The following is a 14,579-nucleotide window of genomic DNA, read 5'->3' on the forward strand; positions in this document are numbered from 1 at the left end:
AATTTTCTAATTCGTTTATGTTTAGTATAATATAGATGCTGTCATACACGGAAATATTCCATATTGCAAACTCATCATGCTATGTTTCTGGTGTCTTAAATTTATTTGCAATTGTGAATTAGCAAGTTTGTTCTTATGACATGTAACAATATCAACAACAGCATGAAAGTAAAGTTGTTGCATGGATGCTTTATTATCGTAACACATCTTATGAAATATTTTGCTTTAGTTTTCATTTCAAAAGTAAGAAAATATAACACCATAATAAATAGGACCTCTTAGAATAAAAAAAAAATATAACACAGTATGCATTATGTTGGTAGTATTTTTTTTTAATTTCTTAATGTACAAAACATATCTTGAAAATCATACTGACATTAATTTATCCCAATTCAAAATTGTCATCTGAATGTGCAGTTCTTATTGCAAGTATTAGTAAGCACATACAAAACAAACATCTTTATTTCTGTCATGCCTTTATTTCTATCAATTTCACTTGTAGTGTTTTTAAATCCAAATCATAATGATTTAAAAATGGACACGTACATGTTGCATTAAGTATTGAAATAAATTTCGCAAAATGCAAAAGAAAACGATTGCCAATAGATGATTGAATACAGTGTATTTTTCATTCCAATAATAGTCAACACAATGAAAGTATCGACATTCTAAAGACACCATCATTTCGTTGACACTCATCCACTTCTTATAGAGGGCAATTTTTAAACTGTACTTTTACGATATTGAAGAACATCATAGGTAAAAAAGCAACATGTCATAGGAACATTTATCTTGCAGGTTACACGCTTTATCAAATTGAATTGTTACGCTAGTTGGTTACTGATTTATTTTACAAAAAAAAAAAATTGAGAAAACTTCTATCGAGCGCAATAATTCGGATTGGCTCGTCGTCATCAATTTTGAGATAATACAACATGTCTATTCTGACTCGTCTAATGACCTAGATAATAAACTTTGTATAAAGGCTGTTTAAAGCTTAACTCAGAAGAAAAGTTATCTCAGGACAAATTGTCTTCGAATAATGTAAGTGAGTTGACCATTATCATTTCCGCGTTGACATTTTATGAATACACGGTGCGATTTTCAAATTTGATTAGAAATTGGCTTCTCCTGCTGACCGAGAAACTGGAACAAACTGCATGTTTCTGTATTAAACTAGAAGCCCTTTTTACGAGCTTTGGTATCAGCGTATATTTTAAAATCCATAAATAAGAGTGCTGTATTTCTCTATATTATACTCTCAAAATAAAAAGACATACACGTAATTGTAAATTGAAACCATATTAAAACACACACACACACACACACACACACACACACACACACACACACACACACACACAAATATATATATTGGATCTTTTGGTTATAATATGAAGGTAGGCGGTGCATTTCACAACAAATAGACTGTTTTGTAAGTATTTAAGTCGGCGTATATCGAACTTAATAAATTTCAACAAATATAATGATATATACGTTTACCGGAACTGCTATTCTCAAAATAGAAAATTTTCTTGAGTCTAAATGCAGTATCAATATCAATCAAGTTTACTACATAAGCACTCAGATGAACTAAAAATAATTATAGAAAGGTTATATTGCTACTAACTTATTTGAGAAGTAACATTCATGGGCGTAATTATTCGCCTAGCATATCAGTATTCATTACGTGAAGTTGAATAGGAACATGTAGGTGCAGTTAAGATTCAAAGTTACCGCTTCGTCCTTTTTGTTTTATACGTTGGCATAGAGTTTGTTTTAGGATATAGACATGATATATTTTAAAACTAGTTTGATATTTAGTATTGTTAATCTATGCCTGGTCTTTACTGTAACTGATGCCTTCTGTTCACGAACCTTCCTGTAAACAAATAGTAAAAGGGGAGGTTATATATCAAGTCTGTTTTTATCAAGGTCATTAGCAAAGGTAAAATGAAGCCATAAGATGCCATACACACAACGAGTTAAGCATTTTGCTAAAATTTAGATTGCTAATGTCTACTTTTGATACAAATACATTGTCAATCGTTCATGTCAAAGGAGACAACATTCTGCTAACGTAACGTAACACTTACTGGATATAATAAGTTTCATTCGGAGCTTTGGATGTAATGAAGATATATAGATACAGATCTCATGTAAGACATTTTGCTCCAGTTCGGTATATTGTATTGCTCAGACAGAAAGAAACAATAACTTTGACTGGTGTAGATGAAGCAACTAAAGTAATTTGAGTGGAGACGGATCTTTCTCCATAAAACTGACTTTTCGTCTATTTAAACCATTTATGATACAGAACAATGGCGTCACACGATTTGTTTATACATATGACTATACGTCATACCAGGATAGTTTATTTATTTTTGTTGAATAACATATTTAGATAATGCAACATATGGCAATAACAATGCTAACATTTATGGCTAAGTATGTCTGTAAGTTCAAATGTTTTACTAAATAAAAAACATCTTTCTATATCATATAAGTTCTGTGTGCATCATTAGGGGGCATGATATGTAGTTCTTTTTCTTTGTTATGATTTTGTTATCGTTAAGTACTACCTATACATATCATGTGGAAATGCATATTATTCGTAAAATCAGTAATTAACGGGAAATAATTTGCTAAATAGAATATCATACCATTTGCAAATATAGATACATAATTAACGAAAACTGATACTAGAATTTATATAATCTTGTACCAACACCATGCTCATTAGAAGCCCCCGTTAGTCTCAGCTGTCTGATTTATTCAAAGGTATTTCTCCAAATTACTTGTATTTTACCAACACCGTTGTTATTTTGTTCCCACTTGATTTCAGTATGAATTTTCGTATTCAAAACAGTTATGTTTGCCATACACGTGTAAACAAGGGCATATAATATCTTAAATGAATCACAAACACATTATCTAAAGGATCACGGCGGCTTGTCCAACTTACCGGCTTTCCTTGAAATATCCACCTGTATTTTTACATTTTTTTGTAAACCTCCGATGACGTATTCGACATAATTTTTGAATCACGAGATGACAGTTAGACACAACGTTCGAAATTTAATGTAAATTTTGTCTCGCAAGAAAATGTAATTAGACTAATTCACGTTTGTATTACAAATCTCTGGACAGAGCTAAGCGGCCGGACAAAACAAATCGTATTCAAATTGTCTACTCATACGTATTGTGAATAGTGACACATCAAATCACGCTTAGTTCTTATACCATTATTGCTTCAATGTATATTTCGTTTTCTTTATCCAATGATTAATGAATATGTTCATTCTGATACAAAATATCCATTTCTTTAATATAATGTATCATATTTCGTAGGGAAATTAATTGGAAACTTGCTTGAATTATAAAAATGATTTAGTACAGAAGGTTTACAAGTCATATAAAAGTCACTGTTCCAGTTTACAATTAAAATCCAAGTGTAGGTGATTATTTCATACGTTCTAGCTAATCAACAAGCCATGTTTATCAATAAAGTAGAACTAACAAGATAATGATCGTAAGCATGTCTTACTTGTAGACAAATTGAATATATGCTAACTTAGATTTGATATATTAAAATTTAATAATGAAAATCCTGTATAATGTATACATTATTATGTACGATTGATGTCCAGATCCTCGCGGCAAGCGTAAAACTGTAAGTTACAAAATATACAAATATTTGTTTTGAAATCAAGTTATACTACTCTGTAGGTAAATAAAATTACCTAAATAATTGTACCAATCGCAAACTTTAGCAAAATCCCAACGCATATTGCATTCTATTTTAAATGCATTATACAATCATTTCAATGAAAACAAATACGCTGATGCCCTATTCACTCATGTTAAATTTAGTAAAACAATGGACAGGGGGGGGGGGGTCTGCCCTTTCGAAATCACGGGAGGAGAATTCCGTGATGAAATAAAACGGAAAGGGAATTGTCCGCCCTGGACAATATCCAAAAAATATTTTGAAAACGCTTCATATGCCAAGCATTCGAAGAGAATAGTTTTTGTTTAGATAGAGTTCTAGCATTAGAATAGAATAGTTTTTGTTTAGATTGAGTTCAAGCATTAGAAGAGAATAGCTTTTGTTAAGATTGAGTTGTGTCCAATTATGGACATGTTGAAATGTCATTGTAGAGGGGAGGAAACACACATATTACTAAGTAAAATCTTGAATATGACATACTATTGTTTTCTGAAAATAACTTGTACACATACTAGTAAATTTAACCTTTGTTGTTTAAGAGAATTTACGATTTCCGCACATTTAAATATTTCACTACATATGGAGAAAAAATAAAGTGATATTATAAATAAGTCAAGTGTTGTTCAAAGTGTAATAGAACTAGAACTCTTGCGTTTACTTTTGAATAATTTCTTAATTACTGCAATCGTAAATTCATTCCTATAATTTGAGCATAAGATTTTTAAATTATTGCGCTAAATGCGTGTTTCTTGTGATACTGAATAATCATGGTAACACGCACCAGGCGCAGCATATACCAAAACTTTTGAAACTAAGTTGTACTTCTAGTTTTTTCATAAGTGTTTGTCAGTTTTTTCATATAACTATTCAAGAAACACTTTTAATTATATTTAAGTGAAATTATGTCCAAAGTGTATGTAATTCAGCTGAATTAGCAGGTGTTGAACAACAGTGGCCATAGCCTTAAATAACGAAAAATGTTTCCGTTGAAAAACTGAAATTTTGTGCGATCGTTAAATTTTGCCAATAGAATGGTCATACTCCATCAACTATATACTGTACCGACCGAATATATAACAAATACATAATAATTTCATATTTGGGCTACCTGTCATTTGATTACTGAAACAAACGATTCTGAAATTATCATATACATGTATATTAAACAGTCAGCCTAAATTAAAATTATAGGTTTGTACAAATAAGCTTTAAAATGCTCAATATGACTTTATACAGATTTTTGTAAGTATATTTTACTGTGTATAATCATAATAAAGAAAGGTTACATGTGTACATTAATACTAAAATCAGTTTTTATGTTCATTTCATTGCAGAGTGACCGGCTACCTGACAATACTTTCGGTGAGTGGAATGAGATCGCTTTCCTTCTCGCTTCATCTTCACTATAGTTACATGTTTCAGACACCTAGAGTACTAAAGGGGACACTTTCATAAAGAATGACGATTTATACATTTTGTATTTATTTTGTTACGTCATGACCGTCTTTAATTTATTATTAGCGTGTGCCGGGTCGCATACCCCTTGCCATGTTTAGCTTTCAGAGAATCTTTATTTTTTAACATACTTCATTTATTTTTTCACTTTATATAGAGAACATGTTCCGATAATTGTCTTTTGTACTTTTGTGTACGTAGAAAAAAGATCTGAACTGCAGAATTGCAGTTCTATACATTTTTGAACAACCCTCGTAACTATGTACCCTTCATTTTTATATCCTTTATATCAATTTTTGTTTAACGGAAATTCTAGAAAAGAGCTGTATTTAAAATTGGATTGGATTAATGCAGTGATTTAGTGAGAAAGGTTTTCATGTCAGATAAAAGTCAATGCTCCAGTTTACAGATATGATCTAAGTGTAGGCGAAATTTTCATGATGTATAGCTAATAAAATCAAGAGCAATCTCATCTGTCTGTACAAAGATAATGATCGTAAACATATTTTACTTGTAGAAACAAATGTAAGGTCAGAATGATCAAATATTTTCATATCGATAGGATACAAAGTAATTCCATTCGATAGGTGCAAATACATTACAAATTGATAAGCTAGGTTTGTTAGATATCGCTTCCTTTTAAGCCTTATATAATATGTATTAAAAGAATGGTAGTTCTGTAACTGATAAATTACACTAAACATGTAACATCTTTCAAATTAAGAATACTTTTTAAAAAAGAAATCATTAAATGTACGACATAATTAAAAGCATTTATGAAACATTAGCTTATAAAAGACCAGTAACGATTTATACTATTTTGTGACAGGAAAGCATTGCCGAACGTATGTTATACAATTATTTGCTATGATAATTTATATTAGCCATCCAACATAAGATGAATCAGATAACCTATATGACTGTTTAAGTTCCAGTTAACAAAATTACAAGCTTAAAAGAATATTGAAAAACTGCAGTATTAAATTGGATCACGAAATATTCTTATATTCTTATATATCTGTAGATGAAAACTTATTTACGAGTTTGGAAACGAAGACCGGTTTGTAGGTCTCTACTGGTCTATGTCTAGGAACAGTTAGTTTTATATACCAAAATGTTCACAAGGGTTAGCAGAATACGAAACGGTATTTCAGTTCCAACTTTAACACTTATCATTTATGTCAATTTTAATGTTGATGGACACTTCTCCTATGGACATATTATGATTTTAAACGGGTGGGGTATAATTAAATTCAGCTTAAATTTACATCTTAAAATTGCGTCTATTTCTTATGATTGATTTCACAATTTATTGTTTTTCCACGTTGTAGACTTACTTATAAATACAAAAGAAAGTGTGATGTTAGAAGATACATTGAAATTTCCATCAAATTTCATGGTTGCCATGATAACATGTTATAGGAATATAAATTTTTCCTTAGAGAGAAAATAATTAAAGTTATTTTTGCATAAATCATAATCACAATATTTTTCAAATGACATTCTAACTTGACCGTGGTTACAACAATAAGTAAAGTAATCAAGTGATTCAAGTCAATTCCTTTGATATCACTTCGCGATTTAAAATAATACTGCAGACGATTTTTGTTTTACTAAAGATAATGCTGTTCCAAGTAGTTTTATTATTTTATATTTTGGCTTCATCATTACTTTATATATATAACGAAATTTATTGCAGAATTTGTTAAAATACAGCATAACGTGCATTATTTAAAGAAGTGTCATAGTACTCGGATATGCTTAAATTTGGATATGTCTAAAATCAAAGCCACACTTGCATCCACTCTCAGATTGTATGTAATTTGCATCCACTCTTAGATTGTATGTAATTATACAATATTCTTAAAGAGAATTAAGAACTTTTAAAATATTTCATTTTTGTGTATACAGACTTCAATTTTCCAGTTTTTTATGTTTTGGGCAGGTCAGTCAAAATGTTTGTAAGGGTTCAAAGAATACGACACATATATTGTAACTGTTTTGTTTTGAGCAATATTGCTAACATAAGATGGATATCCAACATCATTTGACAAACATAAAAAACTTTCATCTTTAAGCAAGACGTCACCTAAATAAGAGTATTTAGAAATTCTGTGAAGTAATATTTTAAACTTTTTTAAATTGAAAAGGAATAAGAGTTGTTATCTTCTCAAGAAAATTTTCTTATTGATGCTTAAGAGTTTATTTCATCATATTTGTGTATTATTTTTAACAAAATATATGATACGGGATATTCCCAAATGATTGGTGCAAAGTGCGAAATATGCACTCCCTGTCATTATAGAAGAATAACAACTGTAAATGTACTTACAAAAATATTTTCATTGTGGTTACAAAATAGGATTTACAAATGGTTCGAAAATAGCACTATTTTTATGGACTCTCAGTTCGGATGCAATCTTTATTCTTCGCTTAAGATACAAAAAGTTTTGTCTGTCACTTCTAAACTCTGGTGTAAATTTATTAAGTATGAAAAAGCGTTTGATAGGTTATTCACGACGCTCGTTGGAAACATAAACTTAATTCAGCTTTAAGCTTTAAAATGATTTCCATGATTTAAACAAGTTAAGTAATGTTAAAATGTGTCTAATCTAATTCAAATATGCCAATTTCTGATATTATTTGATATTATTTATGTCACCACAGGTAAAATGCGAGGGGAGAAACATCCCTTTCGCCTTTGTTGTTCATTTCATTTTTAAACGAAATCACTAATAATTTAGATCTTAACAGTATAAAGGAAAATGATTTATTATGCTTCCAGTGTACCTCATTTTGTTTGCAGACGATATTGTACTTTTTATCAGTACTTTTTTTACAGGCACAAGGTAATCAAAATATCATTTGTATTATGGTACATCCCTACCCCTGCTAAACGGTGGCTCTTTCACATTTTGGTGATTTGTTTAAATGAGAGCCATCAACGCTTCCGTTGTAGAGCAAAGCTGAAAAAGATTTACACATTTTCCAAAAATATCCGACTTAAAAGAAGATGCTTGATTTTCAAAACCGAACCTGCTATACCATGCAGAACATTATACATTTTTCGATATTTTGGTAACTAAAACTTACTGTTCCTTGACATAGACTGGTTGACACAAAAAATATGCATCATTTACTGATTCATTTCCCACACTACATGCTTGTATAATAGGTTCATATGTAGAGCTATGTTTCAATTAGAACAAATATTTTGTTATTGTTGTCGGATTAACATGTTTGAATAATGAAAAACTTTCACTGCCTTAGAAATTTTTTTTTTATTATTATTTATTTTTTCTCAGTGATCATACAGTAATACAGTGTACATAACATATAATAACGTTCTGTCCAGATAATACAAAAGCATGGTCACAAAGAGTTGTTTTTTTCACACCCAAACACACGCACGCACACACATCCGCACCCATTCACCCACATTTCCATTTCATAGATACCAACAGGATTTGTAACTATACATATTGCCCCTCACTATGTGGGTTCGAATCCCGACAGGGACTTTGGATTCCTTCATGTGAGGAAGCTATCCAATTAGCTTACAGAACGTCTGTGGTTCTACTCAGGCGCCCGTTAGTGCCTTAAATAATGCACGGAAGGGCACCTGAGGTCTCCCTCCACGGTAAAGCTGGAACGTCGCGATGTGACCTATACTGTGTCGATGTGACGTAAAACCCAAAACAAACACAAAATAAATCATTAATTTATAAATGTTTGATATTTATGCTCGGTATAATAACATTGACCTTTATATGGCTTTCACGTTTTTTGGGTAAATAATGTTATTTAACTAAAAATAGTCAGAACATTAATAAACGGATTTGATTCCTGTGTGGACAAAACTAAACTCTAATATGTGTTTAAAGATCATATGGCCAAATTATCGATTGTTTAAATAGCCCGTTAATGACAACCTTTATATAGTTTGCCAGACATCTTCTGTTTCAGTTATATAACATTAAGTTATCCAGAACGTATTAAATTTCAACTTGCAAACCTTTTACATTCATTAATTTGAGCTTCTAATCTGTATCGGATTAAAATCAATATTAAGCAGAAAAGCCATTAATTTGTAATTGTATTCTCAAAGATTATGGGTGACCTCAAGCATGATTTTTCCCTGCTTATTAACCGTATGTTCCACAGCCTTGAAATCAAATGCCTAAGCTGATAACTCTTAATGCGGAAACGTCCCGTATTGAATTTTTAGATTCATGCTCGTACGCCGCGACGACAATGAGTTTGAACCAGCATCGGATACAATATATAAATTAATGTTTGCTGAGTCATTAATGGAGTACATGCAATATCTGTTCTGAAATTATGTAAAGTAAAAATGAAATTAATATGAACATCTGGGTTGATCCATGAACCCCCTAGAATTCCGTGGCAAATTAGCTGTCAAAACATAAAAGTATGACAAAGGCTCAAGTTTAGATTATATCATATTGCACATGAAATATTTGCTTTTTGCTAATTTACTTTGAATTCTCAACTATAAATTGTACCATATTCATGAACTCATCATTATATAAGCTTTTTATCGAACGAAGTCCGTTGGAGATTGGCTAGATTTCCCTATAAAATTTTAACAAGGGAAGAACTGAATATTAGGATTTGCATCGGTTATTTTAAAATTGCAAACTTGAATCTGGAAATTTCATTGGCCATTCTGATATTAGTACGTGTATAATAATCTAAAGGATCCTTCTGAAAAGTAAACACGTCCAAATTATAAGATAATCTAAAGGAGTATAAGAAACAAACTTTCAAGTTAAATTTTGCGGATATTTGAGACATGTGACCTTCTACCCAATAAATACTTTATATATTTTTAAAGATACTTCTTCTACTTATCCCGAATGCACGTTAAAGGTAGCGAAAGAGAGCACATGTGTAATTAAAAATGGTCACTTATCTCGAATACACGTTAAAGGTGGCAAAAGAGGACACGTGTATCATTGTTTAATAGTAACTTATCCCGAATACGAGTACACGTTAAAAGTGATGAAATGGGACAGTGTGTCATTTTAACCTGGTTCTTATCTCGAATACACTCAAAATGTGATGAAATATGACATGCTTGCTAATCAGGAATACACCTTAAATGTAGCAGAAAAGGCCACATGCTTCATTGTGATATTTCTTGTTCCCTAACCGGAAGTACGCAAACATTTTTTTAACCATTTAGTTGACTTACTCGTATTTCCTGATTGTGGTTTTGGTGTCAAGTCCTTGCAAAACAAATATTCAATTAAAAAGATTGTTTAATACTGTTTAATACTACAAAACTTTCTATATTAAAAGCTCTCGAGTTTAAAGCAGAAATGTCAATGTACCTGTTATTATCTAGGTGTAGACAAATATAATTATTTCACTAGCATTATTGATCATAATAGAATATTAATTCTTTAAATATTTGAATATTATTCATTAAACACCATGGAATATGATATATGAGAAACTAAAAACATATTCACAATCACTTTTAATTAAGCAATTTACTTTTGCTGGTCTTAGAAATCTTGTATTCAAGATAAAATGAGATAAGGGTTCGTACATAAAAAAATATTCCTTACAAAAATATCGAAATTATTTAATAGGAATTTACCAAATTTCCGGCCTCATTGTTATGAGAACTTGCATTAGAGTCAGGATCACAGAAAAAGCCATTGTCCCCTTTAGGTTGACTGTACTCTAAAAAACTGTCTGCATGAAACAAAAAGGCCGATTAACTTGAAATTAAGCTTTTATCATATTGCTTGTTGTCATATTGCTAAGAATTCTAGTATGTTTTGCCTATACATGATGTTTAATATAAATAAATATGTGATGAGTAATTCAGAAACATCCATATCTTATATATTAAGTGTTGAAAATTATCTTTGAAAATGGATTGTTTTCAACGAGACAAAGATTATCGTTGATGGTTGTTTTTTTGTTTAATAAACACTCTGTATGAAAAGAAAACGAATGGTTTCAAAATAAACACTTGCGTCAACATAGAATTTCAGTCGCAGAATTGGTCCATTTATTTTTAATACATTATTGGCAAAAACGCATATTAGCTGCATTAAGTAAACTATGATATTAAACATTTTAAGAAATACTGTTCAGCAACCGTTTTATCTGTTTTCACATTCATCAATTATTGGTCGGTCACACATTATAATAGGCAATCAGTAGGAATTACATCTTAATTTTGACAACGGAAATAAATGAGCATTTATACTAATTGCAGTATAATATTTTTTGTCTCAGTGATTGACTGCTGATTAAATATATGTCGCTTCTTAATGAATAATATGAAAATACTTTATATTTAGTAGCTTATTAATTTATAACCGACGATCTTCTCAGCGTTTAACCCAAACAGAAATCATTATTCTTATCCAAATACACATTTTGCTTCGATCTAGGGCCTTTGTCCAAATAAGTTTTGGACAGTTGTGTTACTCTGGTTTTCCAGTATTGAAATACACACACATGTATAATTAATTCATCAAAACCTAGGAAAAGAATACTACCCGTAAAACAAACCCCAGATTAAAGTTATTTGGTCATTCACCATTTGTTGAGCAATGATGCAAAGAACTATGTCTGTGTAAAATAATGTGCATATACTATTAACCACATGTTCTCCATCATTTATTATTTGTATGTTTTCGCTCTCTCGAAACAGAAAACAATAAATCAGTTCCTCTTCCCTTTAAACAAATAAAAAGAATTATTTATTGACATATATGGACGCAATTGCCTTCTATTTTGATCGCCATTAGATACTCGCTCAGTCCATCTATTACGAATTATTAGTATTTAAGGTCTGGCATTTGTTTCATATAACCGCCTGTAACGTCTACTGATTAACTATTACTTTGTTACCCAATTCAGTGGAATATTTTGCTAATTTACATGTTTACGACGACATCTGCAAGGCAATATTTAGAAATCAAACATATTATGATTACATGCATTGCCTTGGCCAAGCATCTCAATTCCTTCACCGCTAGCAAACTAGGATTAATAAGTTGATCACATTCCCCCTATAACTGTCATTTCCATGATCTAACATTTCAATAAAAAAATATTTATTAATTTTTATTAGGAACTAATTAAAATCGATGTCATAGTAAACATATGAATTAAAAAAAAGAAGATTTCCGTGGTCCTGTTAATAATAGATTTTACGCTCGATTTTAACCCATTATTAGATGAAAAAATGATATAATGATTTTATAATTCAATGTTTTAAAGTATGGGTTACAATCATATATAACACAATATAACTATCATCTAATTCAAACGTTAAAGTATGCCTATCTATTACACTTTGCGCTATAATTATAATTCTACTGTTGCCTCTCGTCCATAGAACTGGGCACAAATGTGTATAAAACATTTAAGTGATAACTACATCATTTTTATTGACACAATATAATTGTTTTGTAATTTAATTATTTGTTATCAAGTCCCTCCCCGATTCCATTACATCCCCTTTTCTAAGGAAAGTTTATTTTTAACCCGTAAAGTAGCCAAAATTTCGTGCCGTTACACATCGGGGAATTAAGTAAAAGAATTTCCATAAATATTTAATAAAATCTTTTTAAATATTTTTAAAAAAACGAATCACATAAACTTTTCTAATAGAAATTTTTTTTTTGGTTAACAAAAACAAAGAAATTGATTGGTGGGTTTAATAAATATTTGGCTTCTCACAATACGGAAAAAAAATTTTTTACCCTTTGGGACAAGATATCCCTTAAACAATTATACTAGGGCTTTTTATACATATTCCCCTTTCTTTATTTTTTTTATGCAAAAAAAGCAGGGGACAACATTTTAAAATAAAAAACAAAATTTTAAATGTAATTTATTTGTCTTTTAAAATAAGTAACTGTACATTTTTTTCACCTATTTAGAGATTGCTTGAATTGATTTTGTGTTTTCGAATACGATTAGGCATATCTGACATTAATTGTTCTTGTTGTAATAATTACCTCTAAGAAGACTCAAAAGATCTGTTAATCTGAACTCTCTGATTTGAATATACATGCATTTGTTCAATGTTATTGCCTAGGGATACTAATCGAGTGATTTCAAACAAATACTTGCATTCGTATAAACTAAAATTGACACTGTGACAAGCCATGTAATTATAATTAAATGCTCATCACTGGTCAGAGATAGGAAATTTTTGGGGAAAACTGGAAATCTTGGGTTTATGCGTAGGACTGTACATGGCTTGTCACAGTATCACTGATAGCAGCACCCTTGAATGTTTTATGACCCTATCATGTTTCAAGGATGTATCGTGTAAAAAGCTGGGGGATATAGAGAACATAAACTAATTTTTTTAGATTTTCATAAGCTACATTTTTTTATAAGAGTTGAAAAAACAAAAAAGATTAGATTGCATTTAAAAACGTTTTTAATCACTTACAACTCACAATGAAAATACTTGTGTAAATTAGTTTATTATGCCTCAGTGATTTATATTATTTTCCTTTTTGAGAGGAGGCAAAATAATGTTTAGTAATATATTAATGGATTCAAAGCATTGTTTATGCTTATCATTCAATTTGGTACAAAAAAGAAATGTAAAAAAGGTATAAAAATATAAACAAGGAAGTATTTTAACTTCAATACAAAATCACTTTAACTATATACCAATTGCCAAAGAACAGAAAAGAAAGATAAATTTGATTACCTTTAAGTTATTTTAAGGAAACAATAACTTGACAAACAGCATGCTGGACTATTTAAATGCTGGACACAGGAAAGGAAAAACAAACTGTGACAAAAATCAGTTATGATAAGATACAGATATATTTCTGTATTGGTATATACAATTTTTTGAAATCTGAATTAAATAGTATAAAGGGATGATTCTGAAGATACTGATGCTAGAGTTATGAAGCTTGATATGTTATTGTTTAAAGAAAATTCTTTCATAAATAGAGAAGTTAAAGCAAACAATATCAGTTTTTGTAAACAAAATCAAGTTCAAGGGGAAATAATTTTGGAAATATTCATGCTAGAGTTATGAATCTTGTCAAACATGATAAGGAACATATATTTGAAGTTAGAGGTAGATACCTTAAGTAATAAAGAAGTAAGAAAAAAAATTGAGGAAAAATGTATGTTCATGCGATAATTCTGGAAAAATTTGTGCTAGAGTTATAAACATTGTCACATATGATGCAGTTAAGCAAAATTATAGGTTCAAGGGGATATAATTCTGAAAATACTAGTTTCAGATTTTGCACCTTATCACCTGATGTGGATGATGATAAGGAATATATGTTTGAAATTGATACCTTCAGAAAAAAAAAATACAGATAAAATAGTAACTGCATATAAACATTTAAGTATGGAT

Source organism: Ruditapes philippinarum, unplaced genomic scaffold (genome assembly GCF_026571515.1).
Source record: "Ruditapes philippinarum isolate M1 unplaced genomic scaffold, ASM2657151v2 ctg1680_1_1_1_1, whole genome shotgun sequence".
Classification (NCBI taxonomy): Eukaryota; Metazoa; Mollusca; class Bivalvia; order Venerida; family Veneridae; genus Ruditapes; species Ruditapes philippinarum.